Genomic DNA, 9,065 nt, shown 5'->3' with positions numbered 1-9,065 from the left:
ACCGTGTTTTGAGGTACGCGTCGATTTGCTACGACACGCAGCAGATTAGTGTACTGGCAATAGGTTCCGGGTTGGTGTTTTGTTATTTGTTTAGTCTGTGACACTACTGCAAACGGTATGGCGAAGTGGGTAGAGTTGTAAAATTTTGTGGACATTTTACAGAAGCGTTGCTGGACAAACAACAATAGGATAGACACTTTGAGTTTAAATATAGAAAACGGGGAACTCATATATTCTATTATTATCATTTTAAAACCTCCTTTGTGAAAAACCTAGAAGCCGTAAGATGAGCGGATATACTCAGGCCTTGTCGCTACTGATTCCAAGATAGAATGATGGACAGGTCAGTCATTTAAAATGAAATTTATAAAATTTTATATTATATGGTTCCAAATTATACCGTGTTCTTCAATATGCAGGTATTGATAGCATGGAAATTCGAATGTTACAGATGAGCAAGAGTTACAAAACAAAATTGGAGTGGCTGCAATATCTAATTTGACGCACGACTGGACCATTATGGACAGGCAGTAGTGCTTCATTTACTTTAAAAATATTCGGCTAATTGTGTAACATGTTTCTTTAATCAGCCATCATTTAAGAAAGTCAAAAAGAACAAAATAATTTATGTTGTCTATGTAACTTAACTCGCAGGAGAAAAATTATAATATTGCTTTTGTCAACATTTTTTTTTAAATTTTAACCGCGTTTCTAAACAATTTTAAGTATTTAACATTTTCAATAAATTACGTGATTTGCGTAGCTAGTGATGTAAATAATATATAACATTCATTTAAAATCATCTGGTTTGTGATTGTCAGGAATTTGTTAGACAAGAACTATGAAATGAGATTGAGAATAATATATTTGGAGATTAAGTATTTAAAATTTTACGTTGGTAATTATTTGCTATGTAGCGCCGCTGTTCAGTTGATTTATTGGACTGACAAGTTTATTCGAAGACCCTTTGGGTCTTTGAGAAAAAAACGCCATGTTTTGTATGTTTGTGTATGCATGTTTGTGTCGCTATAAAGACGCAATGACGTCTTGGCCGATATTTGAATCGAATTAACGAGAGATACATCAAATTACAAACCTTAAACTTGTTAATTTCAATAAAAAAATAACATTAGCTGAAGTTTTTAAGTTCCAAATTATTCGAACATCATTGTACGAATTTGCAAATAAAAATTCTATTTTCATACTTCAAAAAATACCAATATACCGATTCTAGCGTCTCAAACGAAATATGATACATAGCGCATCATACAATCCTCCTATTCATAAACAATTCGCATTACAACGTCACAACATATCAATTCGTTTAATCTTCGGCTTATTGATCAGGAAATGTTTTATCGCTTTTATTCAGTGCCTCTCAGGAGACTGTATCGATTGATCTACTTTGTTTGCAATCGTCCCATATCGTTCACACCGACCATCGATATAACTGTGGGGATGGTGTTGATAAATACACTCTACCCCCAACTGATTTAATTACCCGCCGCTCGATGAAAGATCTAATAACATTTGAGCACATTAAAGCGATGGTTATGATGATCGGAGTAAAGTGTGAACTGAGCAGCAATGAGGATGGATGTGATCTTAATCTATTGAAAACACACTCCTTTGAACGAGAGGAAAATTGTTCTTGATTCCACACGAGATGGTGAGGGGGGATAGGGGGACGCTGGGAAAATTACTGTAAGCACTGGTAAACGAAGGTAAAAGAGACTGAACAAAAAGGAAGTGTATGCGTGTAGAGTGTTTGTGAATGGAGATCATAGGGCATTTGTACGAAAGGAAGATATGGAGACGGCAGGTTTTTCCTCCAGTCCAAACACACACACACACACACACACACACACACACACACACACCCACAGAGGCTGCACTTTGGCGGCTATTCCGCTTTCACGCATGTTCCGAAAGCCTTGATGTTTGTTTGCTTAAGCAGCGGGATACGATAAACATAGAATATTTATAATCGATGCTCACTAACTAGTTCATAAATCGATCATCGAACGAGCTACTGTTCGGAGTAATCGCGCATGTACTCAACCAGGGGTCGTGTAACTAGGTGTACATCACTTTACAGAGATGTAGTTGACATTAGTTGTGTCTTTTAATGGCTCACTGTCTCAATGAAGTAAAATTGTACAAGTAAACTCCGTTCGGAACGAGATTACTGGTCGATCGTTTAAGAATCTATCCAGATGTTTGCTCTGTGGTCACAAAAGACACGACACCCTGATGGACGAATGATGATACGACACACCAAGAAAAATGAGAACATTTTACCCGTACACAGCAAAATTAGCTCATCAATAATTTCGAAATATTTACACATTCACGCCGGTAAGCGAGTTCAGCTTTGCACCCACTTTTTCACACCAGCATCTTCACTTCCTGCGCGTTAGTACGGCACCATCTCCTAGCACGGCCCCGGAGCGCAGGGAGGGCGAAAGGAGGAAAGGGGCCTATTGCTTGTTTTACAGCCGTTTTACAAGAAAACAATCGTGTAAACAAAGCACATCACCGCGCAGCACCGCCACAAACGTATGGCGCGCGCAGGAGAGGACGAACGCTCGGCGAGGAAGCTGGTTAGCTCCGTCGAGAGCGTCGGAGTCGTACAAGAATTTTGATGGACTCGAAACCAAAATGTTATTCTAAGAAGCAGCCATGTGTGATGATGATTATATGGGCCTACACGACCCCGGTACTGTAGGTCTAATTGGTGCTTTTACTGTCGTCGGTCGGTCGGTCGGTCGGCAGATTCGACTGGAAATGGTCCCGGACCTGTGTACTGCCGAGGACGGGAAGAGGTTTAAAGGATTCTCTATGTTACCCCTTGTTTTCCTAGCAAGTCTTTCCCTGTTTCCCCCTATTCGGGTATGAAGCGGGCTTAGAGAGCAGGGAAAACAGAGGACTGGCAATAGAAAAGTCATTTTCCCAAAAAACACACTCTCTTCCGTTCGTCTGATGCGAGTGAGAACTGAGCGCGAGTCTCTTGTGTAAAGAAAATACTTACCTTCTACTGCACTCAACGGTAGCGTTCGTGCCTTCGTTACGACCCGGTATGATACAGAAGGGGCTTATCGAGGGGGGAAGATTTTCACTTGTTGCAGAACTGACGGTGGGTAGACGGTGTTGCTCGTATAGCGCTCTGGTTGTGACATACGATGGCAAAGAGGTAAGCGTACGTCGATCATGTGTGTTGTGCGGGATACTATTATCGTAGCCAAGTGAACCGTAGTTAAACGGTGGATTATCGAATGCTCTATGCCTCTGAAACGCAACTGGAAGCGTTCGTGGCGAGGGAAATATAGGAGCATTTTACCGACAACAAATACGATCACCCGATGGGTTGACTATGTAGGTCAAGGTGATGGGTAATGTTGGGTGGAGTTGGTGAAAAAGGGTGATGGATGCTTTCGGATAACCTGTCAATATGGACAACCCGCGAAAAAGCATCATATCAAGGTATCTTTTTACCTCAACAGAACATACCCTGTCCGATACTGATGCGTTCTAGAACATTTTAAGAACGAATGCGTGGTACATGCATAGTATTCATCTGATTTAATACATCTAATACTAAACGATAAAAATGTACATTCACTATAAGTAACCTACATAATCCCACCATTAGCATCCCTCTGCGCTTACGAAATGGAAAATTGCTTTCACAACCCGTATTGCACCTTCCGGCCAGTTTTTTTGCGCGTGCGGAAACCTACTAGGAAAGTCAAACAGCTATTTTAAGCCACCATCATCGTAACTTTCCATTCCCCGTTAAATGCTGCGCCTAAGTGAATGACTTATGAAAATGAGCCCCCCGGTACGATTGAATTGCCCCTACCAAGTGTGCATTTAAACTCAGGAAATGGGGCTTGGAAATGTGAATAATGCTCGGGTCATGTACTGGGTTCTGTAAATATTTACAAGTACCGTCTTTCTAGTCACTCGTTCGATTGTTTCCGAACGGTCATGTTCCGAATTATTGCAACCTCGTGTCGAAATAGTGACGGCAAGTGGATCGCGGAGATGCAATTAGAAAATACTTCGTTGCAATTAATGGACCGTCACACGCGAAAGTGGTTTATTGGCAGTGTTTTGTAGTTTCCTGAAGAAGGGAGGTAGAATACCTGGAACAGAATGTACACAATCGGCAGTTAAATTCGGTCGATAAAATGCATTATTGGAGACAATTTTGTGTTGCTGCAGTGCTGTAATAATATACACAACCATTTTCAGTTGCATGATTTCAAAAATCAGAACTATTTCCACGCAATTGCATACAATCCAATATTTACCCGTTTTCTTTTTCTAGCTGATGGAAACTACCCAACACTCTGCAAGGTCACAAGTCGAGAGAAGAGTGTGAGAGGGACGATAAAAACGATAGAATAGATAAAAGGGCAGAATGCGCCTGTTCTCGGGGAGTCGAAAAACGCATTTCAAATCGTTACTAGTGCACTAATTTTTTATTAACGTTTGCCACAATAATAAAGCCTTTATCTAATAAAATCTACAACACTTTCAGCACTTGCAAATAGGCTGAAATTTCAGCCTGTCACTGAAAGAATACTTATCATTTGACAGTTTTGTTCCACCATCTTGGATTTCAGCATTTGTGTACAAACAAAGATGCATTTTTAAATCGTTCTATTTCCTTATTTTATGTGAAAATGTTGAAAATTGAAATGCGTCAGAGTACTTTTAGTAAATTTTAAAATATCGATCCAAACAGCTTTTAACCTTTTTTGACACAATCTTTAAGCATTAACAAAAAAATCAATACTTTATGAGCTAACCTGATCGAGCCTGCCAGAAATCGGCGTAATCATATTTTTCAGGCTGAAATAATCTAGGCTGAAAAAATGAGGCTAGTTTTACGTGTGAAGTTTGTCGTGAAACGCGTGAAATCATGACTGGTACCGAAATCGTTCATATTTATGAACATTAGAGATTTTTGTTTAAATTTGGGCCACTCGTAAACAATTTCATTCGACATGGCTGCATCACCAAAGGTCTCTTCATCATTCTCAACAATCCGCAACCGAAAGTTAGTGACGCAAAAAAAAATGTTTGTCAGTTCTTTGCACCACAAATTTAATCGTACCAACAACATTAATCGTACCTCTTATCCGGATAAATCTTTTGACGTGTAACTTGACTGGGATGTCAAATACATATTTATTGACAAAAAAAGCAAAAAAAAAACTGTCCATTCCTTTCATGAGCGCAGTTAGAGATCCATTGTCACATTGCTTTTTATACACAGTCGTAAATTAAAACACATTGTGACGCAGATTTTCTGTTAAGGATCAATTACAGTGGGACGCCATTTATCCAGAACCCTTTAATCCGTTGTGTTGAGGAATGACAGTTCAAAACAAAGATGATTTTACGTGTTTAGGAGGATATTTGCAAATACCGCTATCAGAGAACTTATTCATGAAATACACCAGAAGTTCATAATAACTGAATAAAAACTGTTATTTTTTCATCAATATTTTCCTCCCAGTAAATTCAATCAAACAAACATAATTTATAAAAAATGAACGCACCCACTCATACCAATAGACAGCCATGCCGTGCATAAATGATAAAAATTGAAAGAAGAAAAAACTACCGCTCAAGGACGGTCGAAGTCGAGTTTCCGGTTGAATCGAAGATTGTATGTAATTTTTTAACATTGGCGCTAGATTTTACCCAACCATCTTTCGGTGCCTCTTCGGCAAGTAGAGAGCCATTTTGCCATCTCGCACTACGTGTACGGCAGGACTCCCCATCGTTCACCGCACACGATAAGAGGATGCTTGGTGGGTGGAAATGCACGAAAATTGTCTCTCTACCACTAGCAAAGAGGAACGTCTATAAGCGCTGTATCTTGATGCTTTAACTTTTTTTTATTTCCCCAATCACACACAAGCTGCTGCCTGCTGCCTCTCAGACGGTCGATGAAGTACCAGCGACTTCGACCCGGGATTGAACGACTGTTCGTAAGCGTTCAATATATTTCTCGAGAAGCGGAAAATGCTAGTCAACGGCAGTGCCGCTACTCATTTCGAACGATCTGTGTCGTTTGTTAATTTTTCCGGCGTTTTTCTTCTTCATTCCTTGCCCCAGGTTTTCCCAAGACGGTCGCGATGCTTTCGGAGAGACGTGTACTCTGGTAGAAAATGCCGCCTTTTCGCCGTTCAATCAATCGACTCCGGAACTGGTGCTGAAGCAATAGCGTGAGAGTGTGTGTGTATGTGTGCGTGTATGTGTTTATACATGGTGCTATTACCACTTCCCTCTCCTCCGCTCCGCTCCCAATCACAACACATTATACAGCCATTTGGCTTGGGAGCTCCACTTCCACAGCTTCACTTGCCAATTGGGTTCGATGGGTTCGAAATTAGTGTCGCAATTGAGAAAATGATTGAAAAGGGTGCCCATTAGCGTTGCTTCATGTTTTGATTCGCTCGTTTCTTCGCCATCGCCCGCGCGGACCTCTTCCGCTTTTCTTTTCTTTTCTTTGCTTCGGTTGGAGTTATTTTCACCGACACTGTACAACCACAGCGAGCACGGCCGGAGAAAAAGCGCTTTCTTTTTGCATGATTTTCTTTCGCTGTTCTTTTGCTACTGTTGCTGCTGCTGCTGCTGCTGCTGCTGCTTGGCGTCTCGATAGGTAGTCCTTTGATTGGTGCTGAAACGCTTCACTTATCACTAATCGTTTCGATCGAACCGGAGAAACTGTTTCCGAGATGGGGCGAGAAAGGCACTGACAAAAGAGTAAACTTTTTTATTCGCAACGCAATAGGCGAAGAAACATCGGCAAGCGGAGAAAAAAAGTCCACCAAAAAGACCATTTATGTGATTGGCATAAATTATCCATGTTGTATCGATACGGCGAGCGTCATTTGTGGGGAAGTTTGCTTCCATTTTCACTGCGCGCTGCTTTTAACGTTCGATGAGTGGCAACGTCTGGCAACGCGGCTAGTAGGAGCGGAGCGGAAATCTATTCAAGCTGCTCTGCACAAAGTGAAGGATCTGCAAGGAGTAAAGGTGGACTAATAGAAGAAGAAGAAAAAAATTGACGGAAATTATATCAATTGCTAATTGACTTATTGTTTCCCGCTTGCTGGAATTGTTTTCGAGAAGCATTTTCAATTGAAACGGAATTTCAAGCTGATTAAAAGACATCCACAACTCACACCGAAGAGCCTCAGAACGCAGTGTAGGGAATTATTTTGGCTTAAATTGCTAAAACGTTTATTTCAGTGACATATCGTTCATTTAGCTATTGATTAACAGAACAAAGAAGGTTTAAATAGTAGTAAAGACAATCAAAATTTGACAATTCTGAAAAAAAAACTTATGATTGTATATGACAAACACAAATTAATCTGTAATATTATGCAAAGAAAGTATACAAATACGTTGACGGAGATTGTTTTGACAACTTTAATAAAATATGGGCATTAATAAAAACCCGGTCCACAAAATTATCTGAAACACTTGATGTTGCATTAAACTTAAATTAAACCAATTTCAATCATCTTTAAATAACGAAAGCCTTTTAAGTTTTTTTTTAATAAATCGTTGCAGTTATTGCTATTTCTAATTTAATTCTCCGGACTCGAGTTTACAGCTGTGTTCAAGGAAGACACGGTTTATGTGTAGATAATTGTAAGTGTAATATTTTTTTTTTACAATTACCTAAATTTTTTGAGTGTCTACCATTGTTATAAATGATTAATTTAAGATTTTAAATTTTAAAAGTGGAAAATTTAAAAAAATCCCATTGGAAATTTATCCTAGATGACTTTATTCTGATATTTTGAGAACATGAGAAATTTTATTTTGTGTTAATATCTTAGATAAAAATATAAAATCTTTGGCCAAGTCCAAAACATTCCACCTCCGCTACTAACGTATTCAAAATCAATTGCGCAAGTATCGTTTGCGTCACATGACGGCATCGCCGCTAATTTATACCGATTGCCTCAACTAGAACGTTCCACGATAAACAATTCGAAGAACAATCAATCGGTAAAAATCGATGCCCACTAACCGCAACTGGTCCAATCAGCTAAACCCGTTGGCGCTCTTGCTTTATCGTTCTGTACCATCCGGCAAACACGAGAAAGAGACACCTACGACGCAACAACAAAAAAGCAGAAAAAGTGTGAACCATTGCTTTTCCCAGTTGAACGATCCGTAGCACGATTGTAATGATCTTCATTCATTTTGATTTTTTAATGCCTTTTGCTTTGTTTACGTGTAACGCTCGCTATCTGTTTCCTTGCCCGGTGTGTGTGTCTGTGCGCCTTCCTCCTCCCTCTTCCCATACCTCACAGCTAGGACACTTGACGGGCCTTTAGTTGGGCGACCCGGGACCCGGGATAATCTAAATAATTGGCTTTTCAACATCGGTTCGCCCCGGGAAGCCCGGTAACGCACATGTGAGCATCGTGTGGACGCCGGCCGTGGGGATTGGTCTACACCGCTGCCGCTGAGAGTTTTCAGAAGAGTCGTTTTTGATCGCCTGAGGTTAGGACGCGTGCGATCGGTCGTTCACGGACGTCCCCCTCCGCAACCTTCTCGACATAACGGCGGATACGCAACGCGCATCCTTTGTTTATATCGCATGCGGGGGCCGACTTCATGGACGTTTTTTACGACGCCACCAGTCATTACTATGCCCCCCCCCCCCCCTGAGACCTTCGGGAAGGAGGGAGCGCAATTCTAAATGAACAATTGTTTTCACCAGATCCGCTCCAGAAAAGCCAGACCTGTGCCGCTGGCTTCGGCAAATGTTTTCCCCAAATGACTTTCTGTAGGTGATCGTGTCGGAGCTCGTCGATCCATCCGGACCTCCCCACTTGCTAGCCGAAAATCCAAACAACGAAAAAAGGGAAGCATTTACGACAGCTCCGATCGCTGAAGTCATACTTGCCACACTCGTGCCACACGGTGCAAGTGCTGTTTTATCACCTTGCTGCTATTGCCGAGCTATGAAGCAATTCGACTTAAATGACCGAAACTGTAGTCAGTTTCAACGACCCAAA

The sequence above is a fragment of the Anopheles merus genome, chromosome 2R, assembly GCF_017562075.2.
Source record: "Anopheles merus strain MAF chromosome 2R, AmerM5.1, whole genome shotgun sequence".
In the NCBI taxonomy this organism is placed as follows: Eukaryota; Metazoa; Arthropoda; class Insecta; order Diptera; family Culicidae; genus Anopheles; species Anopheles merus.
This window is presented reverse-complemented; position numbering follows the sequence as displayed.